Source organism: Triticum aestivum, chromosome 6B (genome assembly GCF_018294505.1).
Source record: "Triticum aestivum cultivar Chinese Spring chromosome 6B, IWGSC CS RefSeq v2.1, whole genome shotgun sequence".
NCBI lineage: Eukaryota > Viridiplantae > Streptophyta > Magnoliopsida > Poales > Poaceae > Triticum > Triticum aestivum.
Window position 1 is genome coordinate 304169510 of NC_057810.1, and position 19244 is coordinate 304188753.

The following is a 19244-nucleotide window of genomic DNA, read 5'->3' on the forward strand; positions in this document are numbered from 1 at the left end:
GAGGAAGAAGTACGTCGTTGGCCGCCCGAGGGGCCCACAAGACAGGGGGCGCGCCCTATAGGGGGGTGCCCTACCCTCTCGTGGCCACCTCGGCTTCTTCTTGACTTGCACTGGATCACGTTCGTTCCAAAAATCATGCTCCCGAAGGTTTCATTCCGTTTGGACTCCGTTTGATATTCCTTTTCTTCAAAATACTGAAATAGGCAAAAAACAACAATACGGGCTGGGCCTCCGGTTACTAGGTTAGTCCCAAAAATGATATAAATATGTAAAATAAAGCCCATAAACATCCAAAAGGGGTAATATAATAGCATGGAACAATAAAAAATTATAGATACGTTGGAGACGTATCAGATGTCGGCGACCCTTCTTCTTGCTACACGGCCTCATTGATATGGTCGGGTAATCCACATCCCACCCACAACATCCTCCTCCTTCCCCATCCCACATGCCCCGACCGACGACGCGACATCTTCTGCCCAAATCACTGCCCCTTCCTCCAGTTAAGCGCCTCCCACAGCCATTTTGCACGTAGTATAGCGTGGAGCTCAGTAGCATCTGGTAGCGGAGAAGCAAATCGTGGCCGCACACGCAGATGAGGTCACGATGGCTACCATGTGTGCCAGCCGCTAGATCTTGGAGGAGCACCTCGTCTTTGAGGCCACCGTCGACACCACCACATGGTTGTCTACTTTAAAATACAGTTCATGTTGTTTTCTCGAGGCCACCACCAGTGCCTTCCAGTGATTTTTCCTCTGTAATGCTAATATGCAATCTTATATTATGAAATGTAATGTTCAGTTAATAGTTTGGTCCAACAATGGCTACATTTCGTAGTAATCCTCAAGCATTCTTGGTTTTGTTAATTGTCTTATCTTCTAGTATATGTTCTATTCTACAATGGCGTACTTAGTTAACTGTTTTGGTTCATTTGTTCTACTGTCCAGTTAACTATTCGGTTCAATTATGCAATTTGATTTTCATTTGTTGTGGGTACAATTTTGTATTGTTATGCATGTGAGAAATAAATCAAATTTGGCTGTACTCTATTTCCAAGTTGTTTAGCATGCTTGGTTAGGTTAACTGGCTTTTCCATGCGTCTCGAGGTAATTTGTTGGATCTGTAATTTTTTTATTTTTTGTTAACATATTCTATTGATGGTATGGCAACTCTCAGTTAACATGATCAAGATCTTCGTTATATGTGTTGCAGGGAAACAATGGGAGGCACTGCGGTTTACCATCGAGGTTTGCTCATGCATGGTCCTTTCGCTAATAGCACATTATTGTGCAGTTGCAGGAATCATTATAATATTTAGGTTTCTTACAATTTGGTCTTGCACATATAGGTCCTGCTGTCAGAGGCTTAGACCCACTGTTCGACCCATTTTGCATATGGGAAATGAGATGTCCATGAATATCAGTCAAGTCAAGAAACTCAGAAAGATTGTTAGGATAAAGAAACTTGCGACGAATAATAGCAAGATCTTTGTTTGCACAATGAAGAAGACATCAGTCAACTAGAGGATGGTACTAACTCTTTTACCTTATTTTTTCACCTTATGCCATTTTAAAATTTATAACAACCATTTATGCATATATTTGTTTTCAGTACTTTCCAAAGCAGTTCATCATGATTACCTCTCAAACCACCTGCATGGTCAAGAGGCGAGGAAGGTATTCATTCAACACCCACGTTACAATATTGGAGTATTCCTCAAGAGGACGAAGGTTGGGCGGGCAATTATCCATAGCCACTAGCCTAAAGTTGCAAGGACATTCAACATCACTGAAGGCTCAATATCCGCCTTCCGCTTCTGCAGTTTCTTAGATGAGATTCATCTGTCTATTTACTGTGTATGATGCTACTTTCCAAAGGTTTTCAATGTTGCATGTGAAACTTGGTGCTGTTGTGTAATGGCATAGCTAGATATATCCCTATATGGTGTAACTGAGTGATGAAGATATATGATGTAATTTGATTATGAAATCCTGGTTGTTGTTATACGGATATGAAATATATGGTGTGTTTTATAAGAAATGTCAATTTGAATACAACATGGATTATCAATAATAGGCCAATTACCCGGCTTATTGGGGTTTTCTATTGCAGACGGTTTCTCTCACAACATCGTGGGTGATGAACTCAAACAACCCACACGGTTTCTAGAAAGTAGGCATGTTGCACCAATTAACAATCACACACGGCTTCCGCCAACGAACTGTTTGCGTAAGGCCACCTTGCACAAACATTTCCACATAAAAACTTGTGTGTGATATACATACGAACGAAAATGTTTTTCCAAGATTCACTGTGTGGGATGTACATACGAACGGAAACGATTGAGCATGTATAATTGTCTCTGATGCCTTGCCCAATCACACACGAGCTCATTTTGCCCCGCGTGTGCGACCAGACAGCCTGTCCCCGACGGTTTCTGGGTCGTGTGGGAAGGGGCCCCCTATCGCGCACACAGACTAGGCGACGGTTTAAAACTTCATCGCAGAAAGGGGGTAAAAAACCGTTTGTATAGGACATCCTTGCACCAGTGAAAGATCCGTGATGTCTACTACAGAACTTGTTCTTGTAGACTTGTGTTGGGCCTCCAAGCGCAGAGTTTTGTAGGCTAGTAGCAATTTTCCCTCAAGTGGATTACCTAAGGTTTATCAATCAGTGGGAGGCGTAGGATGACGATGGTCTCTCTCAAACGACCCTACAGCCAAATAACAAAAAGTCTCTTGTGTCCTTAACACACCAAATACAATGGCAAATTGTATAGGTGCACTAGTTCGGAGAAGAGATGGTGATAAAAGTGTAGTAATGATAGTTGATATTGATTTTTGTGATAGGAACAATAAAAAACAGCAAGGTAGCAAGTAACAAAAGTGAGCACAAACGGTATTGCAATGCTTGAAAATGTGGCCCAGGGTCCGTACTTTCACTAGTGCAATCTCTCAACAATGCTAATATAATTGGATCATATAACTATCCCTCAACGTGCGATGAAGAATCACTCCAAAGTTCCTATCTAGTGGACAACATAAGAAGAAATTGTTTGTAGCTATTCTTTCCAATTGATCTATCCAAGATTTCGTACAAAAATAACACCAAGTTATTCTTTCCGATTGATCTATCAAGAGTTCATACTAAAATAACACCAAAGCAAATTTAGATTCATAATACTCGATCCAACACAAAGAACCTCAAAGAGTGCCCCAAGATTTCTACCAGAGAAACAAAAGACGAGAACGTGCATCAACCCCTATGCATAGATTACCCCAATGTCACCTCAGGAATCCGCGAGTTGAGTGCCAAAACACATATCAAGTGAATCAATATGATACCCCATTGTCACCACGGGTATTCATAGCAAGACATACATCAGGTGCTCTCAAATCCATAAAAGTATTCAATCCGATAAAACGAAATCTCAAAGGGAAAACTCAATTCACAATAAGATAGAGAGGGGAAAACACCATATGATAGGACTATATTAACAAAGCCCGCGATACATCAAGATCGGGACATCTCAAGAACACGAGAGGGAGAGATTAAACACATAGCTACTGGTACAAACCCTCAGCCCCGAGGGTGGACTACTCCCACCTCATCATGGTGGCCGCCGGGATGATGAAGATGGCCACCGGTGATGATTTCCCCCTCCGACGGAGTGCCGGAACGGGGTCTAGATTGGTTTTTCGTGGCTACAGAGGCTTGCGACGGCGGAACTTCTAATCTAGGGTTATTTCTGATGGTTTCTCATTTATAGGATTTTTTGGTGTTGGTTTCACGCGAAGATGGGCCTCGAGGTGAGCACAACCAACTGGAGCAAGCCCGGCCCCTCAGGCGTGCCCCGATGTCTTTTGCCCTACTTCTTCACCTTCTGGTCCTTCCACGAAGCTTTGAGGGTCCCTTTTGTTCCAAAAAAAAGTCAAAAAGTATCTGCTCATTTGGAGAACTTTCATTTCTGCACAAAAAACAACAACACCACGGTAGTTCTGCTGAAAACAGCGTCAGTCCGGGTTAGTTCCATGCAAATCATACCAAAACCATATACAATTATTGTAAACATGGCATGAATACTTCATAAATTATAGATACGTTGGAGACGTATCAATCCACACTTTGGCGCTTTCTGCGTATGGGGCAATGAGATATTGATGAACCAACATCAAGTGAGGAAACTGATAATGATTGTTAGTAAAATGGGTCAAAAGATGGCAATTAAACAATTTGTTTACACTTTATCAAAGATAACAGTGAACTGCAGGATGGTAAGTAAGAACTCTGCAGCCTTCTTTTTACTGCCCATAATGAGTTGTGTTAGATGACAATGTCTGAATCTTTTTCGTTTGCAATGGTTCCCAAAGCAGTTTAATCAAGATTACCTCTCAAACTTCATGATTGGTGGGCATGTGATAACCCACAAGTATAGGGGATCAATTGTAGCCTTTCTCGATAAGTAAGAGTGTCAAACCCAATGAGGAGCTAAAGGTAGAACAAATATTCCCTCAAGTTCTATCGACCACCAATACAACTTTACGCACGCTTAACTTTGCTTTACCTAGAACAAGTATGAAACTAGAAGTAATTTGTAGGTGTTGTAGGTTAGGCTTGCAAGATAATAAAGAGCACGTAAATAAAAGTTGGGGGCTATTTAATAAAGGAAGAACTAAGTTAGTTTTAGAAGAGAGATTTTTGTCACAAGAAAGATATTTGTCCCTAGGCAATCGATAACTAGACCGTTAATCCACTACAAAAAAATGCACTTCCGTGATGATACGTGTTTGTCACAGTAGGTCATGTTTTCTGTCATGCATGTACATCCATGATGATTTTATGACAGAATCAAGATAGTCATACCTGTGTTGTCGTAGAAGTGTTCCATGACATAACAAAAATTATCATCACGGAAGTGTCCACTTCCATGACGATAAATCGCGCGTCATAGAAGTGCTTTCATCAAGGGTGACCAACATGTGGCATCCACCGTAACAGCTTGCCGTTAAGCTATCGGGTCCGGTTTTGGATCCGATAACCCGTTAACAGCCCAGACCAATGGGGATTTTCCACGTGTAAAATTCTCATCGGCCGAAGGAAACACGTGTTGGCTCACCGTTGGGATAGATGTCATCCACTCATTGGACATGATGCGCCTATGATACGTCGACATGTGGCATGTCCCAACAAAGGCCCATTCCGATGAAAAGGCCGGGCCTGTCAAAATAAGCGGGCCGGCCCATTAGCGGCCTACTTGAGTCAGGCACATTTACAAGTACGGCCCATACAAGTTACACAGAATCGACCCATCAAAGGCCCATTCTAGATTTGACAATTTCCAGCCCATCGTCAGTTTAAGCCCGTTAATGGCCCGCTATGTTTTTGGGCCCAATTGCGGCCTGAGCTTCTTTCGGCCTGTTAGTAGCCCATCATCAGTTCCAGCACATTAACGGCCCGGAACGTCTTTTGGCCTTTTCTCGGCCTATTCTGCAGTTGAGCCAATTCTAGCCCGCTGTGACTTTAGGCCTATCCTCGGCCCATTCGGTAAATGGGTCAACTCTTAGACCATTTTGTCTCTCGGCCTGTTAATGGTCCGCACAACAGTTGGGCCTTTGACTTTTGGTCCATTAGGGGCCCACTTTCCGCAGGGCATCATTTCTTCCCAACGCGACTTTCGGCCCGTTAAAAGCCTAGTTTGCAAATTGGGCCTCCTCTGGCCCATAAAACTTTCGGCCTCTTACTGGCCCATAAAGTAAAAGGGCCGAGACAAAATTGACATTTATTTCGGCCTGCTAAAGGCCCGCGGGCCATTTCCATTTATATGGCCCTATCGAGCTTTAGGCCTATTAACAGCCTGCTAAGAGCCGTTGTTACAGTGGGCCACATCATTTGGGATCCACTTAATATTATTTTGACCAGCCCAATTAAGGCCCACTTTGACTACACATGTTTGTTCGTTTGTATGGCGTCCAGGAAATGTTCGGGTGTGTTGGCCCCGTTTCAACGATATAGCATATTCAAGAATTATCCTACTCTATATTATCACCTCTAAAAACATACACTATACTGTAAAAAGACTAAGGCATATAAACGTGGAATAATCCTACATTATACAATAAAGAAATTACAGCTGAATATACCCACTGGGCATTATAGTTCGGCACCAGTGATAATAAAGCCTGCACAAATAGCAAATTACATACACTGAACAAATAAAGCTCATACATCATGGACATCCATCAACAGAACTTACCATTTGAACTATAATCTCTTTAGAAAATAGGATTTGCCGGATTTAGATAGCACAAATTTCAGTCTGCAAAATCTCCAATTCCTTCGTGGTTACCTCAGTGTCTTGTTTCATTTTTTTGACTCCTGCATCTAATACCTGCATGTCCAGTCTCAACTTGTTGATTGTACGTTGAGAATCATGTACACGTTGTCTTGCCACCTCTAGTTGATGCTTGAGAACATCAACACATTCCATTTCCAGTCCATAATCATTCGGTAACGGCCATGCCGCACTGCTTGTAGATCTTTGTGTTGATGTCACTTCATCCTGAAATGTTTCTGTAAGTACACATGACTAGGGCAAAAGTATAGTTACAACAGTGAAGCAAGCAAGACAGACTATTTTGTACATGGCAAAATAGGACTAACAATAATGTTACACATCATGAAGCATAAGCAGGTGATATTTTAAAAATTATAAAAAAGGTAGTCTGTGCAGCCGGCATACAGAAATCTCTCTTAGCTCACCAGAGGAGCATGATGTTGGGGCCCAATCCAAAACACAGACAAGTTACAAATTTAGACAACACGTTGTGTATAAGTAAGCAAGCAGTTGGCCACTCTGTAGCTCAATTAAAGTCTTAAGGAGCATAATGAACAGCAGAGGGATTCATACAAACCTACTACAACAGGCAAAATTATGCAATCATTAGCCTAGTATAAACTAGATTGTGAGCCTCATGCAATAATAGTTGGTTAATGGACTTCAAAGGTTCAGGCACACTTCAGCAGAGTAATTAAATGGTAAGCCTTTAACTATGTCAACTAATAGTTATAGAAGTACCCAACACCAGGCATCATTGTTTGGGCATCTCATTAATTGAGGACAAATAAAGCAGTTGAAAAGAGCAAATTAACTATGCCCGAAACAAACAAGGAATTGAACTGTTGAGTTGGATACAGTCACTTACCTTAAGTGGTTGAACGGGCTCAGTGCAGCTCCTACTTCTCTTGCACGGCTCCTACCTAACATCTTGTACTTGGAAATCCTCAAATCTTATCTTCATTGCACCCCCTCTGCAAGGTGAGACAAACTAGTTACTCGTCTCCTTGGAAGATAAATATGCATACTTTCCAGTCTGTGAACAACACAAAAAGGATGAGATTATAACAAAACAACACCACATAATGAAACATGCCACATCTCTTACACTTGCACGCAATGAAATGAGCATTTACTATGTCTGCACTATGAAAAAACTAGGCATACCTTCGAACTGGATCTCCACATACTCTTGGAGATCCTACTTTAGTGTACAACCAAACCTTTATGTCACCTATGAGTTAGACAAGGCCCCACTACAGCAGCCATTAGTGTTTAAATCGTTGACAAGCTCTGTTAGAGTGTTAGGTCAAGAACGGCAAGTAATCAAAGCAAACAGTCCTAGTATGGCTTGCTGATGCAAACAAGCAATTGAATAGATGTGTGAGTAAATCTTACATATCAAGAAAAGAAGCAAAGAAGGAGGCCTAAAGACCATCACTTGACTCACCAGATTTAAGGGGCATTTAAACATCATGTGCAACGTATGAACTAACATAAACATTGCATATTCCAGATTCACAATGGAATGCACATGTATTAGGTTATGCCATGTATGATGATGCCTAAATGTACACTATAGCAGGCAGGAATGATTCATCATTGCACGCACAATTGAATTGCATGTTAAGGGCCAGTTCGATTCCGCCTTTTCAGGGCTTATTGGCAAAATAAGCCATAAAAGATGTAAAGAAGTCATTTTTGAGTTACACGCTTGGGCTTAACTTATTTCGCTTTGGAGGGGGGTGTTTTGGGTAGAAGCTCACTAAAAATTGATGGGAAGGGGAATAGTGAAATGACTCTATTGTGTGCCTATATTACACTCAAAATGCAACTGCCCACGCCCGCATCACACCTGACCCTCAAGTAAAAACAAACACGCAAGCGCTCATTGCCCTGCCCACTTGCATCTCCTCTCCCCTTTCCCTCTACCTCGATCCCCTGCCTGCAGCACTAGGGTTCCTCCAGCGAGCCATCGCCACTGGCACAACTACGGCTAATGCCACACTGCGACGGAAGGCACCTTATTCCCCCTCCCCTCCTCCCAGGCCATGGCCTTGAGGTGTTGTTGAAGGATGAGCTCATCCAACAAGGTGAGGATCTACTCTGATTTTTTGCCAAATTTTCATTCTGATCCACTATACGATGAATTGCAATGAGCTACTTCTGCTGCTGCTATATGATGCATTGCTATGAGCTGCTCCTGCTGCTGCTATATGATGAATTGCTATAAGCTATTGTTGATATATGATGAATTGCTATGAGTTGCTGCTGCTGATATATGATGAGTTGCTATATGTTGCTCCTACTGCTGTTGTATGATGAATTGCTATGAGCTGCTCCTGCTGCTGCTATATGATGAATTGCTATGAGCTGCTACTATATGATGAATTGCTATGAGCTGCTACTGGTATATGATGAATTGCATACTGCTGCTGCTGCTGCCGTATGATGAGTTGCCATGAGCTGCTGCTACTGCTATATGATGCTTTCATGTGGTGCTGCTATATGATAATAACCATCCACTTGGACCATCGAATTTCAATAAATAATTGTTCTTCATTTAAATGTGGGTCATGCGTTCTTCCTTTAAATTAGGCAATGGGATCTCTATGGAAGACATTGACCAAACTAGATTGTACCAACTAGATGGTATATTTGTATTTGCATTTTGAACAAATAGTGATGGTCTATTTTCCTATCATATTAATTACTGCACTGGGTTCAATTTGTGATGTTTGCAAGTCAAATTAATTTTCATATGGGCAGCAAAATGAAAAGATATAATTCAATCTATACTTTTCACTGATCACACCAAAGATAACCTGAAAAGGAAGGCAATGAAAAGAACTGGTTGGCTTATTACATGGAACTTATATTCACAGGTGCTTATTTTCTTAGGATAACTCATAATAACTGTCCCTAAGAAACTTGGCCAATAGAACTGGCATACAAATAACATGTCACGATGATTGCAATGGAGGAGTGAACTACCATAGTACACTGTATACGCTCACCATTGCCTCTCCTTTTTTTGCGATGTTCCATGAAATTGCCACACACATCTTGTACTTTTTCATTGTGTAACCCTATCTGCAAGTTGACACGGCTAATTTCAGACATCTCTACATGACAATACATTGCATATCCCTTGCGCATATTTAAACCACCGATTAATGATTGTGTGCGTAGCATAAACTAGCCATGACTCTGTGTGCTGGACTAGCAGGCACTCTAAGGGAGCCTAATGTAGTGCACTAGAATTCCTACATGCTACCTATGATTTTGTGTAATGTACTGCCTCTGTTCCTAAATATATGTCTTTATAGAGATTCCAGTACGGACCACATACAGTTGTATATAGATGCATTTTCGAGTGTAGATTCACTCATTTTGCTCCGTATGTAGCCTATAGTGGAATCTCTAGAAAGACTTATATTTAGGAACAGAGGTACGAGGTAGTATCATGTATGACATCTACATATCTAATTTAGCAGCCAGTAATAGAAATCATTGTATGCACAAAGGAATTACTAGTCGAAAATCCTAGCAAAGCACGCCGGCAGGCACACAACAATACAAGAGAGAGACGCACTTACAAGATCATAGCAATGCCTCAGTCCAGGACCTTGGTTGGCCAAGTTGTTAGATCCAGAAGAAACATCGTCCTTGTAGTTTTTGCCAGCTGCATAATAGGTAACAACGGCCTGTTAGTATATTTGAAGTACATCGGGCAGGTGATGTTGGACGGGTTTAAAGGTGACAAGTACCTAGGCAGTGGCGAGTGCTTGGCATCTTGCCAGATGGTGGGAATCAGGTTAGAAACGTCAAGGGTGATGACGCTGCCCTGGCTGTCAGGGTCCGCTAAGGAGATCTAGAACCGTCGAGTAGGGTGTTGTGGAGCGGCTCCGGTAGGGTGGACTACGGTGTGGGCGAAGTGGATCGGTGGTCGTGGACAAGGACATCAGTGAAGTTGCTCCGGTGGTTGGGTTAAGGATGGTGTCGACGATGCTGTAGCGACCCGACCCGAATGGGTCAAGTCTCTGTGCTTACGTGTCATCCCTGGATCGGTATGCTGACACACACAGTACTCGAGGATTTATAACAGAGGTAAATCACATGTATAGGATAACATAAAAACTATTACCTCAATCCAAAATAGCGGAAGCAACAAGGTTGTGGATTCCCATCAACACCAATGGCAAAGTTGAGTATAGGAAATCGTAACCCTAACGTATCACTTACTCGTCGTAAGATCCTGCAACATGAGACGTTGCAGCCATAGAGGGTCAGTACATTGAATGTACTGGCAAATTCACACCATAGAGCAATGATGAATAAAGGCTATCACTACATGCATATATGGCTAGTGGAGGCTATATGGTTATAATGTTTTTGCGAAAAGCCAAATTTTCCCTACTACAAAGGAATAAATTTATTTAACTATCATGGTGGTTGTTAAACATTGAGAATGGTTGACAACATTCTCAATCCCAATTAAAAGTACTCATTAAAACCCAAAAATATTAATTTAGAAGTAACATGATGAGATTCATATGATATCCAGGTACTAGATACTCAAGATGTCCATAACCGGGGACATGGCTAACCATGATTAGTTTATACACTCTGCAGAGGTTTGCGCATTTTTCCCCACATGACTCGATCGCCTCCGCTTGTTTTCTCGCACTACATGGTGTTTGAGAAACGGATGACGGAGACATAGTCTTTCAGAAGCACTTGCACCTTACATAGGGGTAGACCGTACCAACCTACATCCCCTACATCTGCTAGTCCACCCTGTAAGAGTTCGCACAACTTAGTCAACTATGCTAGAGCCCATAATAGCATGTGGCTGCACACGAAAGTTTCTAGTTTGAATAATCTCATGATCCCTTTGAGCCTGGGTGGCGGTCCGAAGAAAAACAGGCAAGTCCTGGAAACCCAGGTGCCTAGACAGGCAAGTCCTGGAGTAACCAGGTGCCTCAATCCACCCAGATGTGTGTTTAAGTTGCCACCTTAAATAAACCATTAATTAACAATCTCACATCTGTCATGGAAATTCACTCACCCAATCCACGTCTACTAGCATAGCATGGCATAATAAGCAAACGTAGAAGTAACTCCCAAGGGTTTGATAATAAAACAGGTAATAGGTGCTACCTCAATCTACTTCCCAAAACCCACAAGTTAATTAGATCTTAATCATGCAATGTTTGAGGATTGAACTAATGCAATAAAAACTGGGTATGAGAAAAGGTATGATCAAAGTGTGAACTTGCTTGCAATGTTGATGAAGATGATTCGCACTCAAAACTCTTGATAGATCTACTCGTCACACTCCGGTCAATCTATGGTAAGCAAACAATAGTAACCACACATAAGCAATCACTCAAAAGATCGGAAAGAACGAAGAAACAACTCGGAAAACATTAAAACCAAGCAAATAACTCTTGCAACATAAAACAGGTTCTAACAGTACCAAAATTATGTAAATTTGGCCTTATCAGAAAGTTTAGGTCAAGAGCTTCGAGTTGCAAAAAAAATCACTCAAATCAGAGTTATAAAACTCAAGTTACGATCAAACGAAGTTCAAATACAAAACTATTTGAATTCAAATTTTAAACTTTCAAAACCATGTTTAAATTGTTTTACTGGATAGAGGGGATCATAACAAAGAAGTGGACGTTGGTTTTGTTGGATTTGGACAAACGAGCAAAAAGTTGTGAGCGTTTGAAAAACAGGGGCCAATCTGTAATTAAAATCATCACAGACGGGTCCCTGGCCGAAAACTAAAATAAAAAAGAAAAATCCTATAAAACGAACGTTCGATACAGAAGCATAAGCGACGAATTCATCCACTACAGAGGCTTAACTAATGAACGTTCGCTAAATAACAAAACCTAATTTAATAAACCAAAAAAAACCCGAAGGAAAACCGGGGTGGTTAAATCGGTTTATACCGGTTCGGGCGAACAAACCGGCGGCGGCGGCGGTGCCCGGCGGCGAGGCAGAGCAACGCGGTGGCGGCGGCTCGGATCCGGCCGGGGCGGCGGCTCCAGTCGTCCAGGAGGGCGGCGAAGGGGTCGGGGAGGGGCGGCGCGGCGAGGCGAAAAGGATGGCGGCATCGGCGGCGGTCCTCGGCGACGGGACAGAGCGAGGCGACAGCGGCTCCTGCGAGACGGGGCGGTGTGATGCGGCGGCGGCGTGAGATGTGGAGAGAGGCGAGGCGAGAGGAGGAAAAGAGGGGCGGCGGCGTCGGGGCTGGCCTTTTAAAGGGGCAGGGGAGGGCGGTGGCGTGGGAAGGGGGCGACGGGCGCCGTGGGGGCGGCGGACTCCGGCGAGTCCCGCTGGGGCATGCGAGGAGGAAGGCAGCGGCGCGCTGGGCTGGGCCGTGACCTGGCCTGGGAGCTGGGCCGGCCCAGTCGGAGGAGGGAGTTTCTTTTTTATATATAAAACGTTTTCTCAGACAAATAAAAAAAACAGAATAGAAAAGATATATTATATAGGCATATAATATATCAAAATTTTCAGAAAAAGATTTTCTACGACTTGAACATTTTTCTAAAGTCAAACAAAATACACACAAATTCAAATAAAGCAAAGAGTGCTTTTGCCCTAGTAAAATCCAATAAAAATCATTTTTAAAATACCAAATTAATTCAAATTTATTTCTCTCCAATTTTCCGATGTAGGGAATCATGTTACCCTATTTTCCATATATTTTATTTTTTGGAGAAAAATAATTTGAATAAAACTCAAATAACTCCAAATTGAAAATAAATTCAAACGAACTTTGAATTTAATTCTTTGAAACTCCCAACTCATATTTCATATGTTTTGAAGAAGTCATTTTATCTTCGCTCGTGAAAATCATTGAGTTGCATAAAGTTCCTGGGTTGGAAATATTTCCCAAATGAAATTCAAATATTTTCAACACCCCTTGTCATTTAAATAAATGGAAGAAGTCATGTCATCTTCTCTCCAGGGTTTTGTGTTTCAAAAGAATTTGAACTCACAGAGATCATAAAAGAAACTGAAAGTTGGGAAAGTCCTTTTATTCCCTCTCATTTAACTTTCAAAAAGTTTCGAATTTCACTCAATCAATCAATCAAACAAACAATCAATCAAAACTATCTATTTGTTTATAACATTCCAAAATTTAGAATTTTGGGATGTTACAAACCTACCACCCTTAAAATGAATCTCGTCCTCCAGATTCAGAGAGGCTAGAAAGAAATAGGTTAGGGTTTGGGGGTCTTCTCGAAATCCATCGATCATCACGCGAGGTCTGGGGTGCTACCACCCTTAAAAGCATAGTTACGGTTCCGTCAAAACTCTTATACTCCATCCTTATTGTTGGCAGTGTTGATCTTCTTAAACCCTCTGGATAATTCCTTCTCTGGGCTCTTGCGGTGGTGGCATAACCTTTTCCTCAATTCTTCTGTCCTTTCATCTTGGTACGGTTATTCCGAGACCGGGTCTTCTTATCAGACGGGTCTGGTGCCAATACTAAACAACTATCGATATCTCATGGTGGTCAACAATTTATGGTTGCTCCTGCAGGAAATGGGTCTGGGTTGCCTCACCGTATGACCTACGTTTCGCAACAGCGGCCTTGTACAAGGGAAAATACTTATACCATTCTAAGGTTCAAACAAGGTTTTGATCGTCGTCTCTCTACTATAGGTAAGTCACTCAGATTTACCATCCCACATAGCAAGGCGAATAATAAGAGTAAGTCGGTATGGGTGATCAATCCATCCCACACCCAAATCATTATCTTGTACATGGTTTAGCAAATCTCGCATTCTAGCACTCGGTCATCCTCAAAAGCATTGCATAATTTCTCTTGTCGACGAACCAAGTTCGGATAATCCATTGATTCTGCAAGCCAAATAAACATCTATGGGTCCTTCACCACTCTTAGGTTTTGCGTAAACTCCTATAAGATTGTCGGTTGATAAAGGCATATCCTCTTCTTCCCGGATTTCTCCTTCAACAAGAGTGTGCTTGCTTCTTGGCAGGTCTTGGGGCCTGTGGGTTATGGCCCATCTCATCACTTGTAAACCTTGAACTCATCCTCTGGGCAACTGATCGTTATTCCAACATTCAACTTCCATCTTCCTAGCATACTCAAAATCCATCCAATTGTAATGTCCTTCTTCCTTCTATTTGCACCAAACTAGGACATGATTACTCAGACTCATCATGGAATTTCCATTGATCCATATTTCCAACATCATACCTCCTTTATATCCAATAGTAATTCATCTCTTCATCCTCGTGGGATGTCCCACATACCGAGATAAAAACTTATACTTATGAAGTCCATACTCCGCTTCGTGGAACATCATTATCCTTTCTAGGGTCAAGCATCCTTACAGGGGAATATTGGCCATCTCTGCATGGCACTTCTTCAACTGGGAAACATGAAACACATCATGAACTCCTGACAGTCCTTCGGGTGACTCCAACTTGTTGGCCACTTCTCCCATACGCTCCAAGACTCGGTATGGTTCTACAAATCTCAGGGCTAACTTTCCCTTAACTCCAAATAGTTTAATTCCTTGCAGAGGGCACACACGAAGACATGCTCTGTCTCCGATTTCATAGACTACTTCCTTGTGTTTTTGAGTCTGCATATCTCTTCTGCCAGGACTGAGCTACCTTCAGTCTATCTCGAAGCAACTTAACATTCTCTTGATCCTTGATCACATTTGATCCAAACAACTGACGTTCTCCAACTTCATCCCACATCAACGGTGTCTGGCTCCTTCTCCATTCAAAACCTTAAAAGGGGCCATCTTCAAATTGGCTTGGTAACTGTTGTTGTATGAGAACTCCGCGTAAGGTAGATTATCATTCCTACTAGATCCATAATTTAGCACATGCTCTCAACAAGTCTTCCAGAATATTATTGACTCTCTCGATCTATCCATCTGTCTGCGGATGAAAGGCTGTACTGAACTCTAGCCTAGTACCCAAAGTGTGGTGCAGCTGATTCCAAAACTTTGAGGTAAACCATTTTCCTCTACGTTGGTCCTCGGAACTCCATGCAGACATACGATCCTGGTCAAATATATCTTGGCCAACTTCGCAGTTGTATAGGTAGTTTTCACTGGGATAAAGTGAGCCACTTTGGTCAAGCGAATCAACTACTACCCAGATAGAATCATGTCCCATTCGGGTTCTGGGAAATCTGGTAATGAAACCCATGCCAAGCTTATCCCCACTTCCATTCGGGTATCGGCATAGGCTGTAGTAATCCTGCTGGCTTCTAACGCTCTGCTTTTACTCTCTCTGGCATACATCACCTACGTACTCCGCAATATCCTTCTTCATACCAGTTCACCAGAAACACTCCTTCAAATCCAAATACATCTTGGTGTTTCCAGGGCGAATCGAGTATGGTGAGTCATAAGCCTCTTGAAGTATTTACTTCCTGATCTTTGCATTATTGAGCACATATACACGGTCCTCGAACCATAAGATGTCGTGCTCATCCTTAAGAAAACCTTTGGCTTTTCCTTTGCTCATCCTCTCTTTTATCTCAGCAATCTCTTTGTCATACTTCTGAACTTCACGAATCCTTCCCAACAATGTAGACTGAACTTCCATTGCTGCAACAAAACCTTTGGGAACAATCTCCAACCGAAGTTCCCCGAGATCCTCGGCTAACTTCCTTTGGTAATCCCTCGCTTATGAGGGTATTCGTCCTTGTTTTCCTTATGGGTGTGTCCTATTTCTCCACAGAGCTTGCATGCACAAGGTTTCTTCATATCCTTTCTGTAAGGCTTCAGCTTCTGGGACACAAACCTAGATTTTGACAAAGTCAACTTAAATTATTTCCAAGTGGTTACTCCTTGCCATCCATTGATGTTTTGGTACATCCTCCACCAAGTAGCAACACCTCTTTCAAAGCATTGAAGAGCATGCTGGGCCATATCCTTTTCGGCTATAGGGTTATTCTCCATGTGATCCTCCATGTTCTGAATCCATTGGTCCATCTCCAATTGACCCAACGGTCCAGAAAATATGAGCTCATCTCCATTCATCCTCTATTGCGTCCATGGGTTTGGTGTGGGATAAGAGAGATCGAGAGGGATGCACACAGTACAAACAAAGGTTTTTTGAAAAGGCAGATTTTATTGTGGCTGTCGGAAAAAACAACAAACAAATGACAGCTCACAATCGTTGCATCTAACGTAGGTATATAACAGGGGTTGGGTCTTCTAATGGTCAATAAATCTCCAAAGTCGCAAACTCTTCAAGTCTTGTTCATGTCTCCGATGGCATCTTCTGATCATGCTTGTCCTTCTCAAGTTCTTTTGCCAAATCATCTCTATTAACACGAAGTCTCTCATGACGTCCTTCAATATTTCTGGAGTTGCATTTCCAAACTTCCGGTTTCAACATCCTTGACATGATCCTTGGTCCTACTGTCCTTCAGTTCCTGACAAATCTTCGGCATCTCGATGTCTTGCTCCTCCAGCTTGGCTACTTTCAGCTTCAGGTTCCTGAATTCTCACAAACTGCTTCCTTATCAAATACAACTTCCCGAAGGTCCACCCTAAACTTCTTGATGTAGTACTCCAGATCCTGGTGATACACCGGCTAAGGTTAAAACTGCATCCTTTGCTGACAGATGCTCCATCAACCTTCTACCATCCAATCCTTCCATGCATATGCATGCTTAACTCTGCACAATGACACAAAACTTTGAGTTCTAATGCCCCATGTTCCCGTCTTTCCCTGATACATCTTGATATCGGGTATTGACAGCTTCCATAGTCTGTCAAGTTCCATAAGTGTAGCCTTCCTTGGTCATACCAAATCTGGAAATTCTTCATATTCTCCTAGTCTTCAAAGTCTTTATCCGTCGTAGTTTCCATCATCATATTGCTCGGTAAAATCCTCTTCATTCCGAAGTGGTCTTAGTTGTTTGATATCTGGTCCTTCTTGGAGTGGTCTCATCAGTCGAATCTTCGAAGGGTCAAAAGGGGAAAAGGGTATAGTCTCACTAAAAGGGAATATTTGAATAAGCTCAGAAGAGAAGAGAGGTAAAAGATTCTTTTGAAAAGAAAGTTTGTAGAGAAAAATCTTTCCTATGGGTTTACCAGTTTCTAGGGTCACGTCCTATAGTCAACATGTGCTCTGATACCATCTTGTAGCGACCCGACCCGAATGGGTCAAGTCTCTGTGCTTACGTGTCATCCCTGGATCGGTATGCCGACACACATAGTACTCGAGGATTTATAACAGAGGTAAATCACATGTATAAAATAACATAAAAACTATTACCTCAATCCAAAATAGCGGAAGCAACAAGGTTGTGGATTCCCATCAACACCAACGGCAAAGTTGAGTATAGGAAATCGTAACCCTAACGTATCACTTACTCGTCGTAAGATCCTGCAACATGAGACGTTGCAGCCACAGAGGGTCAGTACATTGAATGTACTGGCAAATTCACACCATAGAGCAATGATGAATAAAGGCTATCACTACATGCATATATGGCTGGTGGAGGCTATATGGTTATAATGTTTTTGCGAAAAGCCAATTTTTCCCTACTGCAAAGGAATAAATTTGTTTAACTATCATGGTGGTTGTTAAACATTGAGAATGGTTGACAACATTCTCAATCCCAATTAAAAGTACTCATTAAAACCCAACAATATTAATTTAGAAGTAACATGATGAGATTCACATGATATCCAGGTACTAGATACTCAAGATGTCCATAACCGGGGACACGTCTAACCATGATTAGTTTATACACTCTGCAGAGGTTTGCGCACTTTTCCCCACATGACTCGATCGCCTCCGCTTGTTTTCTCGCACTACATGGTGTTTGAGAAACGGATGACCGAGACCTAGTCTATCAGAAGCACTTGCACCTTACATAGGGGTAGACCATACCAACCTACATCCCCTACATCTGCTAGTCCACCCCGTAAGAGTTCGCACAATTTAGTTAACTATGCTAGAGCCCATAATAGCATGTGGCTGCACATAGAAGTTTCTAGTTTGAATAATCTCATGATCCCTTTGAGCCTGGGTGGCGGTTCGAAGAAAAACAGGCAAGTCCTGGAAACCCAGGTGCCTAGACAGGCAAGTCCTAGAGTAACCAGGTGCCTCAATCCACCCAGATGTGTGTTTAAGTTGCCACCTTAAATAAACCATTAATTAACAATCTCACATCTATCATGGAAATTCACTCACCCAATCCACGTCTACTAGCATAGCATGGCATAATAAGCAAACGTAGAAGTAACTCCCAAGGGTTTGATAATAAAACAGGTAATAGGTGCTACCTCAATCTACTTCCCAAAACCCACAAGTTAATTAGATCCTAATCATGTAATGTTTGAGGATTGAACTAATGCAATAAAAACTGGGTATGAGAAAAGGTATGATCAAAGTGTGAACTTGCTTGCAATGTTGATGAAGATGATTCGCACGCAAAACTCTTGATAGATCTACTCGTCACACTCCGGTCAATCTATGGTAAGCAAACAATAGTAACCACACATAAGCAATCACTCAAAAGATCGGAAAGAACGAAGAAACAACTCGGAATACATCAAAACCAAGCAAATAACTCTTGCAACATAAAACAGGTTCTAACAGTACCAAAATTATGTAAATTTGGCCTTATCAGAAAGTTTAGGTCAAGAGCTTCGAGTTGCAAAAAAAATCACTCAAATCAGAGTTATAAAACTCAAGTTACGATCAAACGAAGTTCAAATACAAAACTATTTGAATTCAAATTTTAAACTTTCAAAACCATGTTTAAGTTGTTTTACTGGATAGAGGGGATCATAACAAAGAAGTGGACGTTGGTTTTGTTGGATTTGGACAAACGAGCAAAAAGTTGTGAACGTTTGAAAAACAGGGGCCAATC